Source organism: Panthera leo, chromosome A1 (genome assembly GCF_018350215.1).
Source record: "Panthera leo isolate Ple1 chromosome A1, P.leo_Ple1_pat1.1, whole genome shotgun sequence".
Taxonomy (NCBI): Eukaryota; Metazoa; Chordata; class Mammalia; order Carnivora; family Felidae; genus Panthera; species Panthera leo.
In genome coordinates, this window is record NC_056679.1 from 117,332,520 (window position 1) to 117,347,864 (window position 15,345).

Sequence of the window (15,345 nt, forward strand, 5' to 3'; positions counted from 1 at the left end):
ACCCCAACCCTCTATTACTTTTTAAGTGTGGATACTTTCCCATCCCACCCACATTTTTAACTTCTGGAGCATGGACAAAATAATATTTTATTATCTCACTCTCTTAGCAGTTAGCATGATAGTAACATTCTCTAAGAAATGGGTGACGCTGGCTATTGAGGAGGGTTGGGAAGCAGACAGGGAAACGGGAACTGTTCTGGATGGACAGAACTGTAAAATATTCTGTCCTTTGGTGTAACCTGGCGTCAACTCTTTTTAGGAAGCTCCATGGGCGTATCTCCACAAGGAGGGTCAAGAAACTGACAAAGCTAGTTGCTCTGAGGAGAGGAATGAGGTGCTTGAGTACAAAAGTGTATTATAGTGAATAACTTCCTCATATACTGTTTGAATTTTCATTAAACCACAAAAAAGTACTATCTGGTACAAATAAGAAAGACCGCAAACAAAAAAGAAAATCACATGGCAAAAAGTACCAAGAGCTATTAGAAACTCATCCTTTGGCCAGATAGTCCCAACTCAAAGAAGGTATGTGCCAGATTATTCTGGGCACTGTGAATAAAACAGCAAATGAAATGGATTCCTGCCTTCATGAATGTCATATTCTAATAAGAAGAAATAGACAATCAGTTAATACATAAAATAGTGTATTAGTCATAGTTCTGTGAAAAAAAAAAAATCAAGTAGGGAAGAGAATAGGGGAATTTCATGGGGGTTGGATTGTATCTTTGGTGGGGGGTGGGGATCAGGGAAGGTCCTAGAATGTGACTTTTGAGAAAAGACTTTTTTGAAAGTGAGAGTACAAACCACATGAATATCTTCGGGGAGGGGAAAGCATATCAGGCAGACAGAACAACAAATACAAAAGCCTGAGAAAGGAGCATGCTAGGTGTGCTCAAAGCAAAGCAAAAGGTCATTATGGCTACATGGAGTGAGGGAGAGGCTGGGAGAGTCACAGAGGTACTAAAGACAGATCATATAACAAAACAGAAATTATGGGTAGTGAGATAAAAATGGAAACGTAAAACATCCAGACTGTATCACAAAAACTTAAAAACAGGAAAGGAAAAAAGTAAAACTAAAGCTCTCATTTTATACAGGCAAGTAGAAAGATACGTATTCATTACTGATGTTAAAAAAACAAAAAACAAAAAACAAAAAAACGGGCGCCTGGGTGGCTCAGTCGGTTAAGTGTCTGACTTTAGCTCAGGACAAAATCTCATTGTTTGTGGGTTCAAGCCCTGCATTGGGCTCTGTGCTGACAGGTCAGAGCCTGGAGCCTGCTTCAGGTTCTGTGTCTCCCTCTCTCTCTGCCCTCCCCCACTCACACTTGCTCACATGCTCTCTCTCTCTCAAAAATAAACATTAAAACAAAAATTAAAAAAAAAATAAAAAACAGACTCAACTTGTTTGCTTGGCAATAAAATAAAAATAAATATGTGGTATATATACAAAAAAGAAAGGGACAGGGGCTTTAGAAAACTGAGTGGATCTGGGATAGGGGGCACCAGAGCAGAATTAGTCTGCCGTGAAAATAGAGCAGGCTCAACTGAGAATGAGAGCCATCATCTGAGGTAGGCCTCCTGAGATTTATGGAATTTCCTTGCTACTCAGAAAGAAGGGTCAGAAAAGCAGTACTGAACCCTGGATGATGCTGAGCAGTCATGAAATTATTAATCTCATTTGGATGCAAATGGCTTCTTACTCTCAGTTATATTTATCCTTTGCCACCCATCTGTGTTTGTAAGGAAGAAAATGTTAACAGAGTAAAAAATTACATCCCAGGAGCAGGGAGTTAAGATGGCAGAGAAGTAGAGGGATTTTCCTCATCCCTCAAACACTGCTGTACGGAGTTTGGATCACTTACAACACCCAGGAAATCAATCTGAGGAGTGGCAGAAAGTTCTCCACAGGTGGAGGAGACAGCTTGGCAGGATTGAGGCTTCCCCACCTCCTGCTTTTTTTTTTTTTTTTTTTTTTGCCCAGGGTTACTTCAACAAACAAATCAAAGCACACCTAGTTAAAGGTCCAAACGCTCCACCACTACAAGCAAGGAGGAGCTCTCCAGAGGACTGACCAGTGGGACAGAGTAGCCAAAACATATCAACAGAGTGCACGCAACATACAGCAGAAACACTTCCTGGAGCGCCAGGTCCTGAACAGGGTATGACCCCATTTTAATATAGTAGTACTCTTAGATGCAGGACATCTAACAAGCTTTTAAAACACGCAAAAGATGGGGCACCTGGGTGCCTCAGCTGGCTAAGCGTCTGGCTTCAGCCCAGGTCATGATCTCACGGTTTGTGGGTTTGAGCCCTGCGTCGGAGTCTGTGGTGACAGCTCAGAGCCTAGAGCCTGCTTCGGATTCTGTGTCTCCCTCTCTCTCTGCCCCTACCCCATCTGCTCTGCCTCTCTCTGTCAAAAAAGTGAATAAACATTAAAAACAATTTTTTTTAATATGCAAAAGACAAGATGGAGGAAACTTAGCCAAAATGACATGATGGAATTCTCCCCAAAAGAAAAGTCAAGAAGAAATCACAGCCAGAGAATTGCACAAAACAGATATAAACAATATATACAAACAAGAATTTAGAATAACAATACTAACAGCTGGGTTTGAAAAAAGCATAGAAGACACCAGAGAAACCCTTGCTGCAGAGATCAAAGACCTAAGAACTAGTCACGATGAATTAAAAAAATGTTATAACTGAAATGCAAAATAAACTAGGTACAGTGGCAAGACTGAAGAAGCAGGTAAGAGAATAGGTGAAACAGAAGATAAAATTATGGAAAATAATGAAGCTGAAAAAAAGAGGGAAAGGAAATTATTAGCTAATGGAGATTAGACATGAAATGAAACACTATCTGTGTATCAAAGGAGTTCCAGAAGAAGACAAGCAAGAAAAAGTGCAGATGATTTATTTGAAAAATTATAGCAGAGAACTTCCCTCGTGTGAGGAAGGAAATAGGCATCCGAGTCCAAGAGGCACAGAGAACTCCCTTCAAAATCAACAAAAACAGGTCAACAGCACGACATACCATAGTGAAACTGGCAAAATACAAAGATGAAGAGAATTCTGAAAACAGCTAGGGACAAAACGTCCTTAACCTACAAGGATAGACACACAAGGGTAGTAGCAGACCTGCCCACTGAAACTTGCCAGGCCAGAAGGGAGTGGCAGGAAATATTCCATGCGTTGAATAGGAAAAATATGCAGCCAAGAATCCTTTCTCCAGCAAGGCTGTCATTCAGAATAGAAGGAGAGATAAAGACTTTCCCAGACAAACAAAAACTAAAGGAGTTCGTGACCACTAAACCAGCCCTGCAAGATATCCTAAGGGGGACTCTGTGAGTGGAAAGCAGCAAAGACTACAAAGGACCAGAGGACATCACCACAAACATGAAATCTACAGATAATACAATGGCCCTAAATTCATATCATTCAATAATCACTCTGAATGTAAACAGACTAAATGACCCAATCAAAAGATACAGGATATCAGAATGGATTAAAAAAAAAAAAAAACAAAACCAAGATCCATCATATATCCTGCCTATAAGAGACTGAGGACCGTGTAAGACACCTGCAGAGTGAAAGTGAGGGGATGGAGAACCATCTACCAGGCTAATGGATGTCAAAAGAAAGCTGGAGTATCCATACTTATATCAGACAAACCAGACTTTAAAACAAAGACTGTAACAAGAGATGAAGAAGGGCATGGTATCATAATTAAGGTGTCTATCCATCAAGAAGAGCTAAGAACTGTAAATATTTATGCTCCCAAGTTAGAAGTACCCTAATATATAAATCAATCACAAACATAAGCCAACTTACTAATAACAATAGCATAATTGTTGGAGATTTTACTATTCCACATACACCAATGGACAGAACATCTAAGCAGAAAACCAACAAGGTAACAACAGCTCTGAATGACACACTGGATCAGATGGACTTAACAGATACACTCAGAACATTCCATCCTAAAGTATCAGAATACACATTCTTCTTGAGTGCACATGAAACATTCTCCTGATCACATATTGGGTCACAAATTAGCCCTCAACAGGTACAAAAAGACTGAGATCATACCATGCATATCTCCAAATCACAAGGCTATGAAACTTGAAATCAACCACAAGAAAAAATTTAGAAAGCACCCAAATGCATGGGGTTAAAGAACATCCTACTCAAGAATTACCAGGTTAACCAGGAAATTAAAGAAGAAATTAAAAAATACACAGAAGCAAATGAAAATGAAAACACAAAAGTCCAAACCCTTTGAGATGCAGCAAAGGTGGTCCTGAGAGGAAAATACATTTCAATTCAGGCCTATCTCAAGAAGCAAGAAAGGTCCCAAATTCACAACCTAACCGCACACCTAAAGTAACTAGAAAAGGAGCAGTAAATAAAACCCAAAGCCAGGAGAAGAAGGGAAATAATAAAGATTAGAGGAGAATTAAACGATGCAGAATGCAAAAAAAAACCACCAGTAGAACAGATAAATGAAACTAAGAGCTGGTTTTTTGAAAGAATAAACAAAATTGATAACCCCCTAACCAGATTTCTCAAAAAAAAGAGGACCCAAATAGATAAAGTCATGAGGGAAAGAAGAGAGATCACAACCAACACTACAGAACTACAAACTATTTAAGAGAATATTATGAAAAATTATATACCAACACACTGGACAATCTGAAAGAAATGGACAAATTCCTAGACACTCACACACTACCAAACTCAAACAGGAAGAAATTGAAAATTTGAACAGGCCCATAAGCAGCAAAGAAATCAAATCAGTTATCATAAATCTCCCAACAAATCAGAATCCTGGGCCAGATGGCTTCCCAGGGAAATTCTACCAGACATTTAAAGCAGCTAATACCTATTCTCAAACTGTTCAAAAAAACAGAAATGGAAGGAAAGGGGGTGCCTGCATGGCTCGGTCGGTTAAGAGTCTGACTTTGGCTCAGGTCACGATCTCGTGGTTTGTGAATTCAAGCCCCGTGTCAGGATCTGTGCCAACAGCTCAGAGCCTGGAGCCTGCTTCAGATTCTGTGTTTCCGTCTCTCTTTGCCCCTCCCCTACTTGTGCTCTGTCTCTATCAAAAATAAATAAAAAATGTAAAAAAAATTTTTTTTTAAAAAAGAAACGGAAGGAGAGCTTCTAAACTCATTCTATGAAGCCAGCATTACCTGGATTCCTAAACCAGTCAAAGACCCCACTAAAAAGGAGAATTAGAGGCCAATATCCCTGATGAAATTGGATACAAAAATTCTCAATAAGATATTAGCAAATCAAATTCAACAGTACATTAAAAGAATTATTCACTATGATCAAGTGGGGTTCATTTCTGGGCTGCAAGTCTGGTTCAATTTTTGCAAATCAATGTGATACACCACATTAATAAAAGAATGGGTAAGAACCATATGATCATTTCAGTAGATACAGAAAAAGCATTTGACAAAATACAGCATCCTCTCCTGATCAAAACCCTCAAGAAAGTAGGGATAGAAGAACATACCTTAATATAATAAAAGCAATTTATGAAAGGCCCTCAGCTAGTATCATCCTCAATGGGGAAAGACTGAGAGCTTGGTCAGGAACGTGACAGGGATGTCCACTCCCACCACTGCTGTTCAACATAGGGTTGGAAGTCCTAGCCTCAGCTGACAACAAAAAGAAACAAAAGGCATCCAAACTGGCAAGGAAGAAGTCAAACTTTCACTCTTCACAGATGAAATGATTAACTCTCATGGAAAACCCAAAAGATCCCACCAAAAAACTGCTAGCATGGATACACAAATTCAGCAAAGCTGTAGGATATAAAAATCAATGTACAGAAATAGGTTGCATTTCTATATACCAATAATGATGCAGCAGAAAGAGTTTTCAAGGAACTGATCCCATTTACAATTGCACCAAAAACTGTAAAACACCTAGGAATAAACCTAACCAAAGAGGTAAAAGATCTGTATGCTGAAAGCTATAGAAAGCTTATGAAAGGAATTGAAGAAGATAAAAAGAAATGGAAAAATATTCCATGCTTACGGATTGGAAGAACAACTATTATTAAAATGTTAATACTACACAAAGCAATTTACACTTTGTGTACGCAATCCCTATCAAAATAGCACCAGCATTCTTCAAAGAGCTAGACCAATCCTAAAATTTGTATGGAACCACAAAAGATCCCAAGTAGCCCAAGTAATGTTGAAAAAGAAAACCAAAGCTGGAGGCATCACAATTCTGGATTTTAAATTGTATTACAAAGCTGTAATCATCAAGACAGTATGGTATTGACACAAAAACAGACACACAGATCAATGGAATAGAGAACTCAGAAATAGACACAAATATATGGCAAACTAATCTTTGACAAAGCAGGAAAGAGTATCCAATAGAAAAAGAACATTCTCGTCAGCAAATGGCACTGGGAGAACTGGACAGCAACATGCAGAAGAATGAAACTGGACCACTTTCTTACATGAATAAATTCAAAATGGATGAAAGACCTATTGTGAGACAGGAAACCATCAAAATCCCACAGGAGAAAATAGGCAGCAACCTCTTTGACACCTTGGCCACAGCAACTTCTTACTTGACATGTCACCACAGGCAAGATAAATAAAAAGCAAAAATGAACTATTGGGACCACATCAAGATAAAAAACTTTTTTCTGCACAGGGAAGGAAACAATCAGCAAAACTAAAAGGCAACTGATGGAATGGGAGAAGATATTTGAACTGATATATCAGATCAAGGGTTAGTATCCAAAATCTACTAAGAAGTTACCAAACCCAACACCCAAAATCAAATAATCCAGTGAAGAAGTGGGCAGAAGACATGAACAGGCACTTTTCCAAAGAAGACATCCAGATGGCTAACAGACACACGCAAAGATGTTCAACATCACTCATCATCAGGGAAATAAAAAACAAAACCACAATGAGATACCACCTAACACCTGTCAGAATGGCTAAAATTAACAATTCAGGAAATAACAGAGGTTGGTGAGGATGCGGAGAAAGAGGATCTCTTTTGCACTGCTGGTGGGAATGCAAACTGGCCGCAGCCGCTCTGGAAAACAGTCTGGAGTTTCCTCCAAAAATTAAAAAAAGAACTACCCTATGAGCCAGCAATAGCACTACTAGGAATTTATCCAAAGGATATAAAAATGCTGATTCGAAGGAGCACATGCACCCCAATGTTTATAGCAATGTTATCAACAATAGCCAAATTATGGAAAGAGTCCAAATGCCCATCAACTGATGAATGGATAAAGAATATGTGGTTTATATGTACAACGGAATACTACTCAACAATAAAAAAGAATGAAATCTTTCCATTTGCAACAACGTGGATGGAACTAACGTGGATGGAACTTATTACACTAAACGAAATCAGTCAGAGAAAGATGTCATATGACTTCATCCATATGTGGAATCTGAGACACTCAACAGATAAACATAGAAAAAGGAAGGAAAAATAACAAAGACAGAGACGGAGGCAAACCAGAAATACAGAGAACTGAGGGTTGCTGGAGAGAAGGGAGGTCAGTGGGGGGATGGATTATGGGTGATGGGCATTAAGAAAGGCATTTGTTGGGACGAGCAATGGGTGTTATAGGTAAGTGATAAATCACTGGGTCCTATACTTGAAGCCAAGACTACACTGTACATTAACTAACTTTAAATATAAACAAAAAAGGGGACAAAAGGTCCCTTTTTGTGGAAGATAGAACTACATGTAGCAATTCATAACAACCACTTAGACTAATGATGAACTACTACAACTAATAATTTACACAAGCATATGTGTAGAGGCCCCTTTTAGACCAGAGGCTTGAGCGACAGATTATAGAAAGGACTCACAGTGACCCCTGGGGGCTGATTACACACAGGCCCATTAGATGACCCCCCCTCAAGATATCCATAGGCCCTAACTGACCAATTCCATACATCCCTAGCCATACCTCTTCACCTTCCCTCTTAAAAAAAATTTTTTTTCTTAATATTTATTTATTTTTGATAGAGAGCATGAGCAGGGGAGGGGCAGAGAAGGAGACACAGAATCAGAAGCAGGCTCCAAGCTCTGAGATGTCAGCACAGAGCCTGACGCAAGGCTGAAGTCAGACACCCAAGCGACTGAGCCACCCAGGTGCCCCCTCACCTTCCCTCTTTAAAAACAGTCCCCATCCACTACCTCATTGCAGATAGCCTTTCCTCTGCTGTCCTGCCCACTGCTCCCTTGTGGGGGTGTATTCAATAAACTTATATCTGCTTTATTCTGCCTCAGGTGAATCCTTTCAGCACCTGCGTCATCGGCTTCCTTACCCCACATTAGGAGGCCTCCCTCAGATCAAGAATGACACCACAATATGGACTTCTTAGCTCTACCAAAATGGAGTATCCCCACATAGAGGAAATATATTGTATTTAAAAACTGGGGAGGGTAAAGGGACCTGAATGAAAAGAGAGTTTCTATGCTTCACTGGAACTGGTGAAACATCAGTATCATTAGACTAGGATACGTTATAAGAGTATGTATAATGTCACACTTGGAGGAACACCCAAGCAACCTGTATGAAGTGATAAACTCAGGTACTATACATTAATCAAAATGGAATCCTAACAAATGTTCAAAGAAACCACAGTAAATTAAGAGAAAAAGATGAAACAAACAGAAAACACAATGACAGACTTAAGCCCTAACATTCAGTAATTACCTTTAATATAAAGGGTCTAAATACAATAATTAACAGAGATAGGCTATAGTTTAAGTGCCTGACAATTAGCTTTTTGGATTCTGATGTATGAACCTGACTTTACGTTTCTGATTGCTGAGGCATCCATTTCAAAGACATCTATCTCCATATTGCCAGCTATACATCTATATAAAGAGCCAGGCTGCCCACCCATAAAGCTTCCCTTTTAGAAAGCCCTGGGTAACCTAAAATAACTGTTTGAGTGGCCCCGCTTTTCTCTTACTGCAACTTAATTCTTGCTATTATGTTTTAAAGTCACCAATAGAGTCAACTGGCAAAACCCTAGGTACCCCACCCTTGACCCTGATAAAAGCAGAACTCCAGGGCTGGCCTTTCTCTCTTGCTCTACCAGAGACTTCGCTGTGTGGCCCCAGGTGTGTCCTGCACACTCCAGGACCTGTGAACAATAAACTTTCTTTCAAAGCTCCCCGATAACTGTTGCTGAACTGCATCCTGCAATCATAAAAACCAGCTTCAGCATGGGTTCTGCTCAGGAAAATATGTGTGCGGGCTCCCTGTGTGTGTGGGAGCTTGTAGCAAGTAGCAGGGCTCAAATGAGTACCTCCAGGCATTCCAAGCTGACAGCGATACTGATGGTCTCAGACAGACACAAAACAATGGCCAGATTAACAAAAGACCCAACAATATGCTGGTCTATGAATTTACTTCAAAAACAAAAATAAAGGTAGGTTGTAAGTAAAAGGTTGAAAAAAGATACACCATGCAAATATTTTTTTAAAAAAAGCAGTGTCTAGGGGTCCCTGGGTGGCTCAGTTGGTTAAATGTCTGCCTCTTAATTTCGGCTCAGATCGTGATCTCATGGCTCAGAGGATACAGCCCCACACTGGGCTCCATGCTGACAACATGCAGCCTGCTTGGGGTTCTCTGCCTCTTCTCTCTCAGTCTTCTCCCTCACCTTCTCTCTCTCAAAATAAATAAATAAACTTTAAAAAAAAAAGTATCTATATATTACATCAGGGCAAAGAAAATACATAAACAAAGAGGGAATTACATAATGATTAAAAGATCAATCCACTAGTAAGGCATAACAATTCTAAATGTGTATGTACCAAACAACAGGCTCCTGAATACAATAAACAAAAACTGAGAGATGAAATGAGAACCCAACATACCAATACTTTAAGACATCAATACCCTACTCTCAGTAATGGGTAGAATTACTAGGCAGAAGATCAGCAAGGATACAGAACAAGTGACCACTACACTCAATCAACAGTAATACCTAGTAATACGTAGGAAACACTTCACCCAAAGCAGTGGAAAAAACATTTTTTTCAAGCGCTTCACTGGACATTCACCAAGAAAGATGCTATCTTGGGCCATAAAATAAACCACAACAGATTTAAAGGACTGAAATCAGAGCATGTTCTCTAACCATAATGGTATCAACCTATAAATCAGTAACAGGTAACAGGAAAATATCCAAACATTTGAAACTAAAGAACTACTTCTAAGTAAACTGTGAATCAAAGAGGAAGTCTCAAGAGAAAATTTTAAGATACACAGAACTAAATGAAAATGTAAGCACAACACATAAAAAATATATGGGGTGCAGCTACAACAATGCTGACAGTTAAAGTGACAGCCCCAAGTTTATATCAGAAAAGATCACAAGTCAATAGTCCCATTTTCTATCTCAAGAAACTAGAAAAAGAGCAAAACAAATCCAAAGCAAGAAGGAATGAAATAAAAGACATAAGAGCAGAAATCAATAAAAATGAAAATAGAGAAAAACCAATGACTCAAAAAGCTGCTTGAAAAACATCAATTAAATAGGTAAACATCCAGAAAGACTGACAAAGATAAAAAGGGAGCCCTATATTACCAATATGAGGAATAAAATAGATTATCACTAGAGGTCCTGCTACCAATGAAAGCATAGTAACGGAATACCACAAACAACTCTGTACTCATGAAATGGACAATTTACAAGAGACGGACCTATTCCTCAAAAGCTACCATCTATCAAAACTCAACCAAGATGAAATAAATAACCTGAATACTCCCGAAACCATTTTAACAATTGAATTCAAAATTAAAAGGCTCCTGAAAAAAAAGGTGGTTCAGAAGATTTCACTAGAAACTTCCTTAAAACATTTAAAGAAAAATGAATGCCAATTTAATATAATGTCTTCCAGAAAATAGAAGACGGGACACTTTCTCCTTCACTTTATGAATGCCAATGAATTGTTTATTTTAGTTATTTTTATGTTATGTGAATTTCACCTCAATAAAAAATTGGTAATTAAGATGTGTAAAATCACAGGGGCACCTGAGTAACTCAGTCAGTTAAGCATCTGACTTCAGCTCGGGTCATGATCTCACCATTCCCAAGTTTGAGCCCTGCACCAGGCTCTGTGCTGACAGCTCAGAGCCTGGAGCCTGTTTCAGATTCTGTGTTTCCCTCTCTGTCTCTGCTTCTCCCCCACTCATGAGCGCACACTCTCTCTCTCAAAAATAAACATTACAAAAATTGTTTAAAAAAAAGATACGTAAAATCACAAATTATATCAGTGAAATGTGAATATGGGTTGTTTATTAGCTAACAGTATTCTACTGATAATTGATTTCCTAAATGTGATAATTGCAGTGTGGTTATGACAAAGAATATTCTTCTATGTGGGAAAGGAATACTCAAGAATTTAGTTGTAAAGGGCCATGATGTCAGTATTTTATCTCAAACTACTCAGTTTAAAAAAAAAGTAAAGTGTTCACAGCACCATTATCCACAACAGCCAAAATGTGGAAACAACGCAATGTCCATCAACTGATGAATGTAAAAACAAAATGTGGTATATCTAAAAAGAACAGACTATTTTTCAGCCATAATCTGGAATGAAAAACTGATACATGCTACAACATGGGTCAACCTTGAAAACATTATTAGTGAAAAGGCCAGACACAAAAGGGAAAATATTATTGCACATACACAAAATGTCTAGAAAAGGCAAATCCACACAGACACAAGCCAGATTAGAGATTAACCAAGTTGGGGGAAGAGGAGGTGAGGAGTGACTGCCAATGGATTCAGGGTTTCTTTTGTGTGTGTGATGAGAACGTTCCAGAATGAGACAGCAGCAGATGTACAACTCTGTGATATACAAAAAAACCCCACAGAATTGTATACTTTTAAGATGAATTTTTTTGTTGTTTGAAAGTTCTTAATGTTTTATTTATTTTTTTAAATTTTAAATATTTATTTTTGAGAGACAGCGCGCATGTGCTTATGTGCTTGCTTGTGCGCACGCCTCAGTGGGGGAGGGGCAGAGAGAGAGGGAGACACAGAATCTGAGACAGGCTCCAGGCTTTGAGCTGTCAGCACAGAGCCCAATGCAGGGCTCGAACCCACAAACCGTGAGATTATGACCTGAGCTGAAGTCAGACACAAGTTCATGACCTGAGTGGAGTTCGGAGGCTTAACTGACTGAGCCACCCAGGTGCCCCCTAATGTTTTAATTTTTAAAAGCAAATTTTGGCTATAAAAAGGATAAATTTCATTAGCTGGAAAAGCTCTTCACCAAGACCGACATCTTAAAGGTAATCAATACAGAAATGCTTTTATGGGGCACCTGGGTAGCTCACTCGGTTAAGTGTCTAACTTTGGCTCAGGTCATGATCTCACCATCTGTGAGTTCAAACCCCACGTCAGGCTCTGTGCTGACAGCTCAGAGCATGGAGCCTGCTTCAGAATCTGTGTCTCCCTCTCTCTCTGCCCCCTTCACCACGCATGCTCTCTCGCTCTCAAAAAAAAAAAAACAGAAAAAGAAAATGCTTTTATAATGATTTAGAAGTAATCTTGTCTGATACCTTTGACGGTTTACTAGTAAGTGAAGCAGCCTGTGTTTCTTGATTTTTCTCTGCTTCATTTTAACCACAAGATGGTTTTGGCTGGTAGTGCAAAGGGAGAGAGGGACATACCAACATAGTAATAAGTCTGAGGAGGTTAGTCTCAAAGGAGAGGCAACACACATGCTAACCCTCTGACCAGTTGTTCTAGGTGAATTATTTTGTGTGATAAGAAGATGTCTAGGGTCCCTTTAACTTGAAGGATCTATATCTGCCTGCTTGATTTAGCTTAATTTTCTGGTTTTAAATGACTATTTAGTCTTAAATAGTATCCTTTTAAATATATTTCTTTAGGTTCAGTTCTTCAGAATGCTATGATACCAGGGCATTCTTTGAACCATCATTTGAGTCATAGAGAATGGCTTATTTTTACAAAAGTCCCTCGGTTAGCCTGGGCTGTGGCCCAGAGAGCGGTCTACCACAGTATCTGCTCCCTTTCCACGATGTGGAGATTTTGTCCTGGGAAATGATGGCCCAGGTAGGGACCATATTTCCCAGCCCATCTTTATCTGGGAGTGACCATATGATTAATTTTCATCAATGGAGTATGGGCAAAGTGATGTATATGGATTCTAAGCCAGGACTTTTTTTGGGGGGGGGGGGGGAGGGCTACAAATTAAAATTTATTTCTTGCTTTAAGGGTGAATCTTCTGGTATATGAATTACACTTCAGAATATATATACACACACACACACATATATAAATACATATATATAATGGACTACAGACCTAAATGGAAAACCTAAAACTATTAACTTCTAGAAGAAATTGGAAAAATCTTACCAATTTTGGGGTAGGCATGGATTCTTAAAAACACAAGAGTACCAACCATGTGGTGTGCAGTATCTTAAGTGGGCCCCCTTCTTAGTGCACACACCCCGCATAACCCTTCTCCTTGAGTGTAAGTGGGCCTGAACTACTCTAGTAAGCCCTTTTACAGAACAGTTTAGAGGTCAGAGACAAGCAAAATCAGATTCAAAGCTGCAGCAGATGCTCTCCGGCTGTCCTTGAAGAAGCAAACCCTGTGCTGTGGAGATGACCTTGTGGGAGGAAATGATGAGCAGCCTTTAGAAGCTGACAATAGCCCTTAGCTGATGACCAGCAAGAAAACAGGTATCTATGTCCTACAATTACAAGGAACTGGATTCAGCCAAATGACACACAAGCTTGGAAGAGGACACTGAGCTCCAGAAAGCAGTGCAGCCCAGCTGGAACCCCGATTTTAGTTTGGAGTGACAATGAGTAGAGGATCCAGCTAACCTGGATTCCAGATCCATGGAAACTGCAGGGTGATAAACTTATGTTGGTTTAAGTTTGTTGTAATTTCTTATAAAGCAACAGGAAATAATACATAACATAGAAGAAAAACTTGATAAAGCAGACCATCAAAATTAAAAACTTTTGTTCTTTCAAAGATACTGTTAAGGAACAAAACGATAAGCTACAGCTTGGGAGAAAATATTTGCAAAACATATATCTTGATAAAGGACTAGTATCCACAACATATTAAAAAACTCTCATGATTCGATCATAAGAAAACCCATTTTTTTAAATGGGCAAAATATCTGGAGAGAGACTTCAGCAATGAAGACATACACAGGGAAAGATGCTCATCATCATTATTAGGAATATGTACTAGGAGTTATATTAATTAGAAATGAAAATTACAATGCCTAAGGGGCACCTAGCTGGCTCAGTTGGTGGAGCATGTGGCTACTGATCTCGGGGTTGTTAATTTCGAGCCCCATGCTGGGTGTAGAGATTACTTAAAAAAATAAAATCTTAACAACAGCAACACTCAATGCCTAACCCACTAGAATCACTAAAATTAAAAAACAAAACTGATGAAACTAAGTGCTGGTAAGGATGCAAAGTATCTGCAACTCTCGTACATTGCTGGTGAAAATGAAAAAAAATGGTACAGCCACTTTGAAAACAGTTTGGAAGTTTCTTATACAATTAAACATATATTTATTTTAACAAATGGCCCAATGATCCCATTCCTAGGTATTTGTCCAAGAAAAATGAAAACATATTATGTCCAGACAAAATACTGTATGCAAATATTTCTACTGGCTTTCCTCATAACTGCCCCAAACTGGACTCAACCCAAATGTCCATCAACCAGTGAATGGATATAATGGAATTCTACTCGGCAATAAAAAGAAATAAGCCTGTATGCACAAACCTATACCTCACATACATTTTGCTAAGTGAAAAAATCCAAGCTCAAAAGGTTACTTAATATATGTTCCATTTATATGATATTCTGGAAAAGATAAAACCAGAGAAAGAGGAATCAGGTCAGTAGTTTCCAGGGCTTGGTGGTGAGGACAAGGGATAGATAAATGCGCAGAAGGGAACTTTCTGAAGTGATTAAGGTGTTCTCTATCTTGACTGTGGTGTACACGGCTGCATACATTTGTCAAAATTCAAAAAAGGGTAAATTTTACTATAAGCAAATTGTACCTCAACAAGCCTGGCTAAGCAAATTATATCTTTAAGGTCAATAAAATACAGTAGCCTAAAGCTATAATAATTCTACCAAGTAATAGTGAAAGAACATTCGAAGAGAAAAAGGAAAAATAGACACAAACGTTTAGCATATGTCAAAGTAGAAACTCAAATCAAAGAAAAAAGAAAGGTGTAAAACAGAGGTTGATACACTTTTTTTCTTAATTGACCAGGAATTAAGTATTTTAGGTATTTAA

At 38.8% G+C, this 15,345-nt stretch overlaps 1 protein-coding gene across 3 annotated transcripts in view; it reads right to left on the reverse strand.

Annotated features, from left to right (window-relative positions):
• Positions 1-15,345, reverse strand: part of DIAPH1 (diaphanous related formin 1) — a 103,829-nt gene that overhangs the window by 18,421 nt on the left and 70,063 nt on the right. The window lies entirely within an intron of this gene.